Source organism: Cricetulus griseus, chromosome 7 (assembly GCF_003668045.3).
Source record: "Cricetulus griseus strain 17A/GY chromosome 7, alternate assembly CriGri-PICRH-1.0, whole genome shotgun sequence".
Classification (NCBI taxonomy): Eukaryota; Metazoa; Chordata; class Mammalia; order Rodentia; family Cricetidae; genus Cricetulus; species Cricetulus griseus.
The window spans coordinates 565,088-580,542 of NC_048600.1; the positions used below are offsets into that span (position 1 = coordinate 565,088).

At 45.3% G+C, this 15,455-nt stretch overlaps 1 protein-coding gene across 2 annotated transcripts in view; it reads left to right on the plus strand.

Annotated features, from left to right (window-relative positions):
* The first annotated feature begins 6,849 nt into the window (after positions 1–6,849).
* The window catches only part of Lrrc8d (leucine rich repeat containing 8 VRAC subunit D), a 74,321-nt gene continuing 65,715 nt past the window's right edge, over positions 6,850–15,455 (plus strand). The window contains exons 1-2 of one of the 2 annotated variants that reach the window (XM_035447858.1): positions 6,850–6,988; positions 10,331–10,449. The gene's annotated coding sequence lies outside the window, so the exon portion shown is untranslated. The remainder of the gene's footprint in view (positions 6,989–10,330; positions 10,450–15,455) is intronic. The other variant, XM_035447857.1, reaches the window with a different exon arrangement.

The following is a 15,455-nucleotide window of genomic DNA, read 5'->3' on the forward strand; positions in this document are numbered from 1 at the left end:
ATTCCCTGTCAATGTCTGCATTTTGCTACTCCCCTCTTATGTGTGGTTGGCTATGTTAGCTACTTGTGTGCCATAAACCCAGTCTCCTTTTACTTTTTTTTTCTTCCCCTGAGTATCTTTAAGTATCTATTTCTGTGCATGCCTCCAGTCCTCAGAACTTGGGACCTTCCTGTTTCTGACTCCTGAGCTGAGATCCATGCACTGGTTGCTTCATTAAGAAGTCATTCGAAGAGTTTTGTTGCCTTAGTAATAATCGAGATATCTGTTAGTCCTGTTCGAAAAAATTATTTTTAAGTTGCTTGGGTTTCAAATAAATCACTTTAGAAGAGTAGAAAATGGAAATAATTCTTTAAAGAGCAAAGCTGGTGAATGGATAAGATGTGGCTTCTGCAGGAAAATGCCCAGTGCGTGTGGTCGTAGATGAGCCAGTGTTCCTTGTGGTGGCTTTGCCGGGAGCATTTTGTTTGAAGGTATTTGGATTTAGTGAAACTTTTGCAACATCTTTTTTGTTTTTTGCTGTTTTTTTTGTTTGTTTGTTTTGTTTTGTTTTTGAAACAGGGTCTCATGTAACCCAAACTGGCCTCAGACTTGGCATGTAGTAGAGAATTATCTTGAACTCCTGATCCTCCTGTCCCTGTCTCCCAAGCACTGGGATTACAGATGTGGGCCACCACACCCTGTCTAACATTTGCCCTCTTTTTTTTTTTTCTTTTTTTTTCTTTTTTTTAAGATTTTATTTATTTATTATGTATAAAGTCTTCTGTCTGCATGCCAGCAGAGGGCACCAGATCTCATTCAAGGTGGTTGTGAGCCACCATGTGGTTGCTGGGAATTGAACTCAGGACCTCTGGAAGAACAGTCAGTGCTCTTAACCACAGACTGTTCTCTCCGGCCCACGTTTGTCCTCTTTTATCCTTGTGTATTACCGTGAAAGTCAAAGAGGACATGCACACAACAGTGTATCACAGCTTTGTCCGTCACAGTTTGTTGCAGGATATGACTTATTAATTAGGTAAAATGACAGTTAGCTGCAGTTCATGAACATATTGAACTTTATTTACATCTGTTGGTACCATGACAACCTAAAATCAGTTGTCAGTTGTACAATAAACGGTTATGCTTTCACGTTTACCAAAATTGGGGAAAACAGTGAATAGTTGAGACTACCATTATAATTTATGGTTTATTTATTTGCAGTTTTGTTTACTTTTCAAGATGAGGTCTTCTTGCCCTATAGCCCAGGCTGATGAAACTTGGCAGCATTCTGGCTTTACCTCTGGATTGCACCTCTAAGGCAGTCCAGGATTGTGCAGTAAAAGTGAGGGTTTTGTTGTTGTTTTGTTTTTCCCTGGGTAAAAGATACATAGCACATAGCTGCAGACAAAGTGTATGCACCCATTTCTGTCCATTTAAAAGGGGGGAGGACAAACCCCAAGTGAGTGTGAGCTCATTTACCCTCTGCTTTAGGAGATCATTCACACTGTGTGCACATGGTGCACACACACACACACACCTGCAGGCAACACTCATACATGCAAAACAAAAACAAGTTAAAAAGAGAAGAAAATCATCATCTGTGTTTCCCCTGCTTCTGCTGAACTCCTCCCACCCAGTCAGTTGGGAGACTTCTGTAGGGTAGGTTGGTCTGGATGGTGAGGCCTGTGGGTGTATATATATTAATTTTCTTTGAGGTGAGGAGATTCATGACTCTTGTATCAGGAAGCTGAGAATACCCAGCTCTCAAAAGATGATTTGCAGCCCAGTGTTACACTTCGCTTGGGACGGGACACTCATTTCTGTCTTCATGAAGATGGTGACAGCTCTCTGGGGGACATGCCAGTTGAACCAGCCAGTTCAACTCAAGCACAGCTTCTTTGAAAGCCATAGGCCAGGACTTAGAAAGGCCAGGAGTTGGCCTCAGTGCCAGGGTCCACCTTTCCAGAATGTACTGCTTCGTGGATTCTCCTCAAGGAAGAGCTGAGGCAGCAACACCTGCTGCGAAGGCCAAGGGTACAGAGGGCATCTCTTCGGGAACCAGGAAGCTTGTGAGTTTTCTTTCTTATGTCTACAAATCCATCTGCCATTCATACTCACCCGTCCAGAGAAACCAGCCTTCAAGTGGTGCCTTGCTAAAGATGAAGAGCTAGCGGCGGCATGGCTTTGGGGAGAGGGGTCTTTCTTCAGAGCCTTTAAAATGGCTTTTGCAGACAGATTGGTGGCGTAGCTGAGCAGTCTAAAATGACTTTTGCAATGCCCTAGGTTTTGGCTCTGAGGGAGAGGAGGCTTTCAAAGACCTCTCCTCTCCCCTAAATCAGGTTACTGTTTATTTGTTTTGAGATGTGTAAGGAAGGCCTCACACTTTGGTGTCTTGACGACTCAAACGCCGACCCGCCTCCCTCTACCTCCAAAGTGCAGAGGTGTTCCGGGAGTGCACTGCCATATCCGTCCCATGTTCAGTTTCTACCCACCCAGAAGTGCGCTCTTTTCTCTTCTCGTCACACTGCAATTACAGTTTTCTCCTGTTTGGACAGTAGAAGAGGAAACACTGTACTGTGATGCACACAAAGAGCTGAAGAACCTCTGGACCGGGGATGGGGTGGGGTATGTTGTGCACAGGCCTGGTGTATGATGAGAGTTTAGCAGCACATTGGTGACTGCTGTATTCAGTAGGATCTGTGTATCATGCATCACTCAGCACTCACCATTGACTTCTTACATTAATGACGGAATGTCTCAGAACTGAGGGAGATTTTGAAATCCAAGATGGTGTGATCTCATGACATCACATAGAAATTAAGGCTCTGTGAGGCAATATGGTTATGTTTATTTCCCTTGTTTCTCTTTTGCATGCAGTTACATGTGTTTGCATACAGTTACATATGTGTTGGGGTCAGAGGTCAACTGGGTAGCATTCTTCAGCAGCCGTCCACCTGGGTTTTTGAGACAGTCTTTCAGTGGGACTTGGGACCTGGGGACTCTGCCAGGCAGGGTGACTTGGGAGTCCCAGGTATCTTTCTTTCTGCAGCTCACCAGTTCTGGGTTACAACCTCGGTCATATCACCACACCTGCTTTTTATATGGGTACTGAGAATGGGACTCAGTGCTCAGGCTTACACAGCAAACACTGTACTGACCAAGGTGTGCCCCAAGGTCTTTGTGTGTGTGTGTGTGTGTGTGTGTGTGTGTGTGTGTGTGTGTGTGTGTGTATCTGAGTATGTGTGTGAGTATGTATGAATGTCTGAGTGTGTCTGAGTGTGTGTATGTGAGTGTCTGTGTGTGTCTCTGAATTTTTTAAAAATAATTTTTAATTTTTCAATTTTATTTTACATGTGTGTTTGCCTGCTTGTATCTTCATGTATCATGTTCATGCCTAGTGCCTGATGTGGCCAGAAGAGGGCAATGGCACCCCTGGAGTTACAGATGGATGAGAGCTGCCATCTGAGCGCTGGGAATTGAACCTGTGTCTTCTGCAAGAGCATCTGGTGCTCTTAACTGCTGAACCATCTCTCCAGACCCTCCCTTTTTCTAGGAGTTACATTTTTCTTCAGGACTGGTGGCGCACACCTTTAATCCCAGCACTAGGGAGGCAGAGGCAGGTGGATCTATAGTTCCAGGCCAGCCTGGGGCTATATAATGAGACCCTGTCAACCACAAATTGCTTTTTTTTTTTTTCCCCCTGAAGATTATCCTTCTGGACTCTTAGAGTGAGGAACTGGAATGAAGACAGGGATAACAAAAGATGTTTTTAAAATAGAATTATATCATTTAAGACTGCTGATGCCATGATTTGTGTTTGTTTGTTTCTTGAAACAGGGTTTCTCTTTGTAACAGTCCTGGATGTTCTAGACTTCTGCTCTGTAGACCAGGCTGACCTCGAACTCACAGAGATGTGCCTGCCTCTGCTTCCCAAGTGCTGGGATTAAAAGCATGCGCCACATGCCTGGCTCAAAGCTGATGATTATTGACTGGTTTTTTAAGCTGCGGGAAATTTTGAGCTAATGCCTTCCTAGAGTTCCACTCTTACTGGGGATTTTGAGCATTGAAGGGCTGGGATTTGTCAGGTTCAGCAATGGGAAGCTGGTGAGCAGAGCAGGACCTAGAAGGATTCTAACCCCCTCCCCCCCAGGAAATTTTTAGTAATAAGCCCTCAGACCATCTGCTGTCACTGAGTCTTATGGCCCCTCTGCCCCATCGTCTGCCATGTTTGAATCGGCTTGTGTCCTCTACAGCTCGTTTGTGCTGCTGTGTGTAAGGGGAGGGTTGGGCTGGTGGGATTCGGTTCCTGTGCTTTGTGGGTGTCTGGAATGTCATTATTGCCAGGACTCCTGATCACTTTTATTTCTTAGCCTGTGTCTGTTTCATTTCTTAGCCTGTGTCTGGAGGGTAATAGCTACACGCTAAGGACAGGTGAGTGTGCAAAAGCAGAAAGAAATGGATGATGGGAAATGGACAGTCATTTTCCTAAAATTTTCAGGCAGGCATTGTTTTGCAAGCAACATTTGCCTTAAAACTGCCCCATTAAGCAAAAAGGGATTCACGGGACAAATATTAGCTATGGGTTCTGCATCTGATAGACTTTGTACCTTGGCCTGTGAGTGACCATCAGAACCTCTTGAACTCTTGCTACCAAGTAACCCTGAAAAGGCTCATGGAGCCAGCACTGATCACAGGCGAGTGCACCATGTCTGTCCCCAGCTTGATTCATCAAGGTACTTGCAAAATCACATGGGTGAAAAGCCCAGCACACCCCCCAGTGAGGGAGCATCCTTTGGATCACAGATGGTCTGGCCTGACTTTTCCCCTAGAAGCTAGCGTGGAGAAGAAATGACCCAGATTTTATACTTAGCAAAAACCTATGTCCAGCTCTCTAGTGGACTACTCTGTAGTCGAGACATCAGGTCAGCCACTTAACTTATTGAACCTGTTTGCTCCTCTGGGAGTATGGGAACAACTTTTTTTTTTTTTTTTTTTTTTTTGGTTTTTCGAGACAGGGTTTCTCTATGGCTTTGGAGGCTGCCCTGGAATTAGCTCTTGTAGACCAGGCTGGTCTCGAACTCAGAGATCCACCTGCCTCTGCCTCCCTAGTGCTGGGATTAAAGGCATGCGCTACCTAAGCTACCAACGCCTGACAGGAGCAACGTTTTTACAGATCTGTTTGTAGATACTAAGACCTAGAGGGGAGTTAAGATGAAATCTGTTGAGCACTGAGTAGGGCTTCAATTTGCACCAGTTTCTACTGTCAAGAGTTTAGCTTTTATATAGAATAATCAGAGTTTATTGTCTCTGTGCTGTTTTGGGTTTGGAAACAGAACCGACTTACTGAAACCAGCAGGTGGATGCCACAACCATCTGCTAAGTGCCTGTTGCCTGAGACGTTGCAGGGGTAGGGCAGGCAGGTTGCAAACTCTGGCCAATTTCTGAGGCTGGCAAGCTCTTGACTCTGGTAGATTTTGAGCCACCTGTTTACTTTTTTACAAAATAAAAAAATACAGTCATTTATTTATATGCATGTGGGCACTTGTGTGCCATGGCACCATTTGGAGGTCAGAGGACAAATTATGGAAATTGGATCTCTCCTCCTTCTACCACTTGGGCTTGGTGGCAAGTGCCTTTATTGCTGAGTCACCTCCCGCTGCGCCCCTGCCCGCCCACACCCCCACCCCTCCACATACAACTTTGTTTACTACTCTGAAATTCCTTTAAGCCAGGGCCAGCCTGTAAGTGCATTTGCCACCAAGCCTGACCACCTGAGTTAGCGCCCCAGGATCCACGTGGTGGAAGCAGACAACTGACTCATCAAAGTTGTTCTCTGACCGCCACAGGTGCATTTGTGGTACTAATGCGCCGCCCACCTTAACCCCCACCCGACACCATAATTACATTAAAAGAAAAAAAACAAAGACTAGAAAAGGAAATAGGTCGGAATTTGACCAAAATGAACGTGACCTCAGAATTTAAGAACTTTTCTGTGATTCTTCTCTTTTTTTTTTTTTTTTTTTTTGGCTTTTCGAGACAGGGTTTCTCTGTGTATCTTTGGAACCTATCCTGGCACTCGCTCTGGAGACCAGGCTGGCCTCGAACTCACAAAGATCCGCCTGCCTCTGCTTCCCGAGTGCTGGGATTAAAGGAGTGCGCCACCAACGCCCGGCTTTTCTGTGATTCTTAATCACAAGGAAGAAAAGTTTAGGGTTACACCCCGGGAGGTGGAGGTGGGGGGAGGTTATCTGGTAAAAGGGCTGACAACCCCTTGATCTGAAGGGAGACCTAGCATCTTTCCAGGGTGCCTCCCACCCTCCACTCCCGGTTCGTGGCAGCTCCATCCACTACGGCAGCTGTGCACACGCTCCTCTCTTGAGTCAGCACGAGACAAGTAATTTCCCATCCTGAAGCTGCGAGTGGATCTGCTGGGTTGTAGCAGCTAACTTCCCAGATTTGCATACTCGCAGCCTCCTCTCCCTCGGCTAGGCTCGGGTCTCCCTTCCCGGAGGTGATTCTTCTCTCTGGAGGCGGAGGCAGGGTAGGGAGGTGAGGCAGGAGGGAAGCGAAGGCCACGTGCCTGCTGCCCACCCCGAGGCAGCCGGGAGCATGGAGTCCGCGGCGGGGAGGTGCGTCCTGCAGCTCGGACTGGAGCGGTGGACGGGAGCCGCGGCCGGCAGGGGGAGGCCGGGCCGGGAAAGCGAGCCGGGAGGTGCGGACCCCGGCGGCGGCGAGATCGCAAGCTGGATGGCCGGTTATGCGACCCGCTGCCCCTCGCTCGCTCGCCCGCCCGCCCGCTCTGCGGCTGCTCCGCGCCCCCCTCAGCCAACACACACACTCTCGCTCTATTTGAAACAGGAAGTGCACTGCTGACTGTAACGTGCTGCCGGCTCCCAGGATGGAGGAGTGAAGTCTCGCGTCGCAGCGGTTCCAGCCCCCGGAGCCCGCCCGCTCGCCCGTAGCCGGAGTCCTCGAGAGCGCCCTGAGGGAGCAGGGTGGCCACCTGGTCCAGGTGCGCTGGCCGGGGCGGGAAGGCGAGGGGTCGTCGCTCGATCGCTCGCTTGCAGGGACTTTCTCGATCTCCTGTCCCTGCCACTATGTCCTCCTCCAGGAGTCTCCACTACTTTGTCGCCACCGCCCAGGTGTATGGGACAGGGCAGGAAGGTTCTGGGCTGCGCGGTTTGGTGACTGCTGGATGCTCCCTTAGATTGGTTCTTTCCAGGCTGGGCTGGCCCCGGGGCTGCCTGGGACTGTCTGGGCCGCCTCCTGGAGTCAGTCCCCAGCTGCCCTCACTACCCTCTCCAGCTGCTGCCCCGAGCAGCTGCTCTTTGTTCCTCTCTCTCTGGCCTGAGGCTGTCTAAATACCGTTCTGGGAAGTTTGGGTGTTGGTGAAGTTGGTGTGAGAGGAATGTGGAGAAGGAAGGAGGAAGCTGATGAACTCTGGGTAAATAGTAAAAGAGGCTTAGGAGTAAGCTAGGCTGGGAAACTGAAGAGGAGGTGGGTTGCTTGTAGAGCCTAGCCATCAGGAATTGAGGGAATTGGTAGTACAAACACGCACCAGAAAAAGTAGGGACCACAAATGGACGACAGCAGTTCTGAGGTGTTTAGTCTGGTGTCTGGCTTGTTAACCTCTGCTGTGGTTTCACAGGGTGAAAACATGGTGCTTTATAAATATGAGCCAGACGGTTTTTTTATTTTTTTCTTTAATTTTATTGAATTCCAATTGTCACCAAACTGAAACAGAGATTGACTTTTCTCAAACTCACTAGGTGGATATAATTCCCTAACCATGCCTTGCTTGGTCTCAGATGTTAACAGGAGAATAAGATGTTGGGGAGCAGGTGGGTTTATTCTGTAGACTTAGCACCTTCAGTTCCGAAGATGCTCTTCTCTCTGCGGACTTAGGTTGACTTTTCCCACATTGGAAGAGACGGTGTGGTCTTATTTGACTGCTATTTATCCACGGGAGGTGGCTGTGATGAGGCAGGACACTAGGGTTCAGAAGAGCGTTTGATGGGATGGTTATTGTGACAAGTTTGTGAGCAGATGACTCAAGGGAAGTGAGACTCTGCGGGAAGGAGGGTCTTTTTCTGTGCATATGTCCTATTGAGCAACCAGGAGGCAAGATGGTGACTGAATTTAAATCTGTGACACTCAGTGGGGAGTGAGGCCCAGGGTCTCACCATGTAGGTTTGCTTGCCTTTGCCTTCCACATGCTATAATCAAAGTCTTGCAACTTGACACCCAGCCTGACTATATCATTCTAATAGGTATGTCATTGTAATCCTGAAGATGTTACAGCAAAATACATATTTTTTGTGTAAATAATTTTGCTTTAAAGAAAACTCTCAGATAGGCCAGTAAGTTTGTGCCCGGCTTCTTTTTCATATTAGCAATTTGGAGACAGTTTCAATGATTTCATTGAATCACTCACTGGTTTCAGTGATTCTTTAGAACATTCATCGATTAAGCATTTTATCATATTTATTTTGTGTGTGTATGTGTGTGGGCTTACCCGCAGCATAGCACAGTTGTAGGAGCCATTTTTCTCCTTCCACCATGTAGGTCCCAGGGATCAACTCAGGTTTAGGTGTGGTGTCAAGCACCTTTACCTGATGAGCCACTTAACCAGTCCTAGAACATTAATCTCTTTAAACATAGATACTTGCCAGGCAGTGGTGGTGCACACCTTTAATCCCAGCACTAGGGTGGCAGAGGTTTGCATATCTCTGTGAGTTCAAGGCCAGTCTGGTTTACAAGAGCTAGTTCCAGGACAGGCTCCTTAAATCCTGTCTGGGAAGACAAACAAACAAACAAAGTTTGTTTTGAACACCTTGAAAATGTTGGCAATTGATATAGTATAATAGCAGTAGCCAAAAAAAAAAAAATTTTTTTGTGTGTGGGATGAGCAGTTAATTTCCTCCTTGCTGGATAGATATGCCTTGACTTAGGTTTGAATTAAATTGTATAATATCTGTATTTATGCCTGTTCTTCTTCCAGATACATCCTGATAATAAAAAGGAACCACCCAAGAAGCCCCCACCTCTTCTTTCTCTCCTTTTGTTAGCTCTGCTGAGGATTGAACTCAGGACCTTGTGTGTGCTAAGCAAGTGTTCTTCCATCCAGCTACGCCTAGAGCTTGAGGCACCACCTCTTCTTCCTGTCTCAACGCTAGGTCTAGTCATGTTTACATGAGCATATTTATGTTTTTCAGCATTCATATGGTGTGTTTTAATCTGCAGCATCTCATCTCAGGTGTCAGGGAGCATGTACCATTTCCGGGAGACAAGCTTTCAGGAATCCCAGGAAGTCAGTTAGTCCATACCTGGTGTGTGGTTCTCCCTGTAGCCATGACACATACACCGACTCTCCTACCTGATGAGAAGTTCACATTATAGAAAACCAAGGGTACACTCATCGAACTTTACATTAAGACATGAAATTTATTTATTTTTTGTTATAGTCCCTAGAAGGGGCTGTGGGTATAGCTTAGTTGATAGAGTGCTTGCATACTGTGCAAAAAGCCCTAGGTCTGATTCCCAGCTCTGTGTCAGTTGTGTGTGGTGATGCATACCTATAATTCCAGCATTGGGAAGGAAGGTAAAGACCACCTAAGTGACATAGCAGTTGGAGGCTGACCTGGGATACACGAAACGTTTGGCTCAAAAACAAAAGTTGCTATGTGGAAATAAGTTTATTTTATTACCTTTGCATTACTTAAATTTGAGGCTTAACTAGAGTTTTTAATATTAAATCTAGAAGGATATTAATTAAAATCTGTGGCACATTTTCTCTGGGAAATGATACATAAAACACCTTCAGGTATAAGTGTCTTTAGTGGTCTGAAATCCTGACTGTGTAGTACTTCATAAAAACTTTAGGGAGAAGGTGGGAAAGAGGGAAATAGATGAATCCATGTATCCAGATTTCTATAAATGCCAGGCACTGCCATTTCTGCCTGTATGGAGGACTTGCTTGAGAAGTGGGTTTGTCTCTTCCAGCAGAAAGGTGGAGGATGAAGGGTGACTGGCTTTGATGTTAAATGCCAAGGAGAAGTTAGTGGTGAAGAGTGGCTTTGCAGTAGAGAGCAAGGCAAACTAAGGGTTTTGTTGTTTCAAAACCATCTTACTTTCTTCATGTGGATTATAAAGTAAAAATTATTGTCTCTGTCAGGAATTGCATATCATTGGTTCTCAACTCTTACAAAAATCAGGATGTTTTTAAATTACTAGTAGATTTCAGAGGTCTTGACTAGTTTAAACTTTATTTTTGTCATCTGTGGTGACATAGTTGCTTCATATCACTCAACTAGATGCAGAGTAATGACCACAGCTGTCTGTGTTTGTGAAATAGTGGCACTTCTGAGTATGAGGCAGTGGTTCAGGATGTGGGATTCCCCACCCCACCCGGGACCTTAATCTGACTGTTCAGACTGAAGAGTGGCTACATCATCGTACCTTGACCCTCAGAAGGTAAGAATTCCTGGGTGTGATTTTCTTCCTCTTTGATGTGACATCAGATCTAATCTTTCCAGGTTGTTTTTCATGGTCAATTTTGAAATCTTATAGTTACTCAGTCATGGGTAATGGGGTTTCATCTTACCCTCCACGCCCACCCACCATGAACATCTCTTCCTTGTGTTTGCCAGGACTCGGACATCACCTGCAGACTCACTGCTGTCTTAGTTGCCTCCTCCATACCATTCTTGTAGTCATCTCCCAGAAGCCAAGCGTGTCTCACCCTTAATCTTTACAGTGTGTATTAAGCGTGTGGAAAGGGTTCTATTATTTATTCCTGTTCTGCAGTGAGGATGATGTAGACATTCGTATTGAATGAGTTGCTCTCTCTGTCTGTTATGACAATTCTGTCACTGTTCTGCTTAATATGGGTTAAGTGGGTCAGCGAAGTCTACCAGGGTTAGTATATGAAGTTCTTTATCTAGTTAAAAAAGAAAAAAAGAAAACATTTCTTAGGTCAGGCATGGTGCGTGACTGTAATGGAACGAGTTTGAAGCTAGCCTGGACTACACACTGAGACCTTGTTGTGTGTGTGTTCGTCCCCTATTTACTAAATGTCTCATATACTTTCCAGACACTGGTATCTGTGGTTCTCTTGGTACTGTGCATGCTGGGTAATGACCCTGTTTATGAAAAGAAACAGAGGCAGGCATAGATTGTGACTTACATAGACAAAGCCTGGCCTATTCCAGATTTGTGGAGGCCCCAGTCTTAAACAACCCCCTCTTGCGCGCTCTCTCTCTCTCTCTCTCTCTCTCTCTCTCTCTCTCTCTCTCTCTCTCTCTCTCTCTCTCTCTCTCTCTCTCTCTCTCTCTCTCTCTCTCTCTCTCTCCTCTCTTTCTCTCCTTACTCTGACCGGTAGAAAGCAGAGATCATGGTTTGTCTAGTCTGACCCGCCTTTTCAGTGACAGTTAAGTTCAAACCTTGATGAGGGTGCAGATGTTAGAAAGAGAGTTGTGAGGGAGCCAATGTTTTTGTAAATAGTTTTGACTTTCACAGGTGCATTTCCCTTTTCTCTAAGGAGCCAGGATGTATAGAGTTATTGGCCTCAGTTTTTAATAAGATTTATTGCTTTTTATGTGTGTGTGTGGGGGGGGGGGTGTGCCCATGGAGGCCAGCAGAGAGCATTGGATGCCCTGGAACTGGAGTGACAGGTGATTGTGAGCCACCCTGTGGGAGCTTCACTTACATGCTGAGCCATCGGTCTAGCTGGGTGAGTTTTGATACAGTTGTGTGCAAGTGGTCTTACTGGATCTCAGCACATCTTGTGCTGATGTTATTAGGGATTGTGCAAATGCCAAGTTCTCATCTCCGATAGTGTTCCGTAATGACTCTCTTCGTATTTTGGGAAGTGGTCTTATTTGCTGTGTAGACCAGGTTGGCCTTGGTCTCATAGAGGCCCACCCATCCACCTCTGCCTCCCGAGTGCTGGGATCAAAGGCATGTGCCACCACACCCAGTACTGCCTGATGTCTTGAGACTGCTTTTTAAGGTTTTCATGCAAAAATGTCTGTTGAGCTTTCTCTCCTCATTACCACCCTCCCTTCTCCTGCCCCTCCCTGCCAGCACCTTTTGTTTCCCTAGTTAGGTCCACTTCTTTTTCCATGTCATAAATATACAAATGATATTATGTCTCTATAAAATCTAAGAGCCACAATGACTTATTTTACTAACAAATTTCCCGAGGTTATTAACTGACTTTAATTGGACCTGATAGTTCAATTTTGCCGTTTTGTGATCGATGTTGAGGTGAGGTTTCTTCATTAATTAATTGCCCTTTCCCTGAGTATCTATCTCTTCATGTCCTGGGCATCTCCCTTATCTCTACTGAGTCTTCCTTTTCCTTGAAAGAATTTTCATAGAGTATCTGATAAGTTCTATGAATGAATCCTTTGTGGCTCTTTAAAAAATATTTTATTGTATTTAATAATGTGTGTTTGTATCTGTACATGTCTCATCACTTTCTGGAACTGTACCTTCTTACACGCACACGCACACGCACACGCACACGCACACGCACACAGGAACTCATAGCCCAGTGCACTCCTTTGAGGAGACAGAGGAAGGTGGATCTCTCTGAATTCGAGGCCAGATTGGTCTACAAGAGTGAGTTTCAGGACATCTATGGTTACACAAAGAAACCCTGTTTCAGGGAGGATAAAGGAGGAGGAGGAGGAGGAAAAGAAAGAAAGAAGATGACAGAGGCTCACTTAGCTTAGGGCAGCCTCAGACTCGATATGCAGCTGAAGATGTCATTGAACTTGTCATCTTCCTGCCCATACCCCTGGAGTGCTAGGGTTATAGATGGGTGCCCCCTGGCCCAGTTTATCATGAACCCATTTTCGTTTTAAAAGGTCTTTTTCTTTTTGAGTAAATTCCCTCCACTTTATCATCTAATCAACTCTACACTTCTGTGGCCATTGTGGACGCATGATTTTGTTCAGTTGACCTTTGTGTGCTCTTGGGCCTTCAATACACTGTTTCATTGTTATGGGTGCATTTGTATAACTTAATCTGCTTAGCATAATTGACATGTTAATGTAACTTCAGAAGTTCATAAGTGGTTCATGAGTGGTGTAGGTTTGTTATTTTAGGATTTTGTGATGCTAAGGATCAAACCAAGGACTGTCCACATGACAGCAAGCCTCCCGCCTCTGAGCTATGCCCTCAGTCTTCTGGCTTTTGTTTGCATGTCTTTACACTTTTGTTTGGCTTTATTTGTTTATTTATTTGCTTTATTTGTTTATTTATTTATTTGCTACAGTATCCTTAGCTGGCCTCCAGCTTGTAGCCAATGATAAATTTGGACGTTTAATTCTCCTGTCCCCACCTCCTTAGGGCTGGGATTACAGACATGTTCTACCATGCCTGGCCCATGCAGTGCTGGAATCAAGCCCAATCAGGGCTTTGTGCACACTAGGCAAACACACTACCAATTGAGCTGTAGCTACAGTTGGCATCTTCATTTTTTTGCACACACAAATACATCTTCTAGATGTATCTACTGATGTGGAACACTCTGTAGTTTGAGGGCAACTTACTTTTAACATTAGCTCTTTATGTCCCTGCTTGCTTGGCAGCTGTGGCCCTCTTTTACCCTGTGGTCCTCATTTTAGGGCACTGGTGCCTCACTTAGGAGTCTTCTCTTTCTTCTTCAGTGCCCTGTGTGAGCTTGTATAACTTGGGTGGTTTTGAATGTTTTATGAGGTATGATGTGGTAATACTTGGGTGCATATCCTTGAAAGCCTGTTAATTATAGATGTCTCTTTACTACTGGGAAAACAGCATCAGTTTCAGCTTGGTTTGCTCCAAGTTTCCCCTGCTCTAGTGCGTCCCCAGTCTGCAAGGTCTCATTTCTTCAATGTATATCACATTGAATACTATGTCATTTGATTTGATAAGTAAGCTTTTGCATTCCAGGACAAAGTACAATGTACATTGCTTGGATTTTTATTATAAATAAATTTGAGATCACTAAGTAAATAAACTTGACCTTGCTGAATATTGCATGACAAGGTATTATAGGCTAAAAGTGGTGGTGCCCTTTCCCATCTGTTCTAGGGTTATATGAATTATAGGTCATGGTTTTGCTTTTATTTGCTTTTGTTTGTTTGAAACAGCTTTGGCTGTCCTGGGACTCATTATGTAGATCAGACTGTCCTCAAACTCACAGAGTTTGCCTTTGCCTCCCAAGTGCTAGGATTAAAGGTGTGTGCCACCACTGCCTGGCCTTAGTTTTTTTTTTTTTTTTTTTCTTTTGAAACAGGGTCTCACATAGCCCAGATGGCCCCAAACAAACAATGTGTCTGAAGATGACCTCAAATGTCTGGTCCTTATTGAAAGGTTCATTATGCTGGCCTGCCTCTGTTACCTGGCGGAATCCACTCAGGCAGTACCCTGGTCAGCCCAGGGTTCCATGGGAACTAAGTCTGCAGGCAGGTGCCAAGGACCCCTTTAAAAGACAGACCCCTGCCCACTTATGCTCTCTCTTCTCTCTTCTCTTCTCTTCTCTTCTCTTCTCTTCTCTTTTCTTCTCTTCTCTTCTCCCACCTACACTCTCTCTCTCTGCCTCTCTCTATGGCAACTGGCCATGGCCTTCAGCCATTAACCCTGTTCCTCTTTTCTCTTAGTTGCCTTACTCTGCCGGGCCTATAATAAACTGGTTAATATGTCTAATAGTCTCATGTCTCATCCTGCACCTCTTCTTTATTTCTAATTTAAGCAAAAGAATAACACTAATGCCTCCATTTCTCTAGGGGCGGGACTAGAGGTGTGTGCCACGGTGCCCAGCTAATGCTATGCTAGGGTTTGAACCCAGGGCTTTACCGATTGAGCTACACCCCAACCCTTTGTCTATAGTTCTTAAGGTAATATAAGAGAGGGTCCCAACAAGAGAGAGTTTCAATTTTTATTTAAGCTTGTATTAAGTCTGATAAAATTATAACAGTGAATGTTCTGACTGCTGAACCTGCTTAGACAGATAAAACCAATCTCTCTGTTGGAATCGTTCTCCTACTAATGGGCTTTAAACAGGATTTATCATCTATTTAGCTGAGTGATTGTAATGGCTCTTAGCACTTATGGGGGCTGCATCAGCATCAGTGTTTCCCAGATTCTTCTATGCTACCCTCATTGGCCGTCGTACCCATATTTCCTACTAACCCCCTCTTGTATTCATTATCCTAATATTATTGGTATCCAAGCTACCTCACCATTCTACAGATACTTTCCAAACTCCAAACTGTTAGCTCTTGTGTACCTGACACACAGATGACTAGAATGCATTGTGATGGGTAACAGAGAGCAGGACAATGTGACAGGTAACAGAGCAGGACCCTGTGACAGGTGACAGAGCAGGATACTGTGACAGGTGACAGAGAGCAGGACCCTGTGACAGGTGACAGAGCAGGACCCTGTGACAGGTGACGGAGAGCAGGACAATGTGACAGGTGACAGAGTAG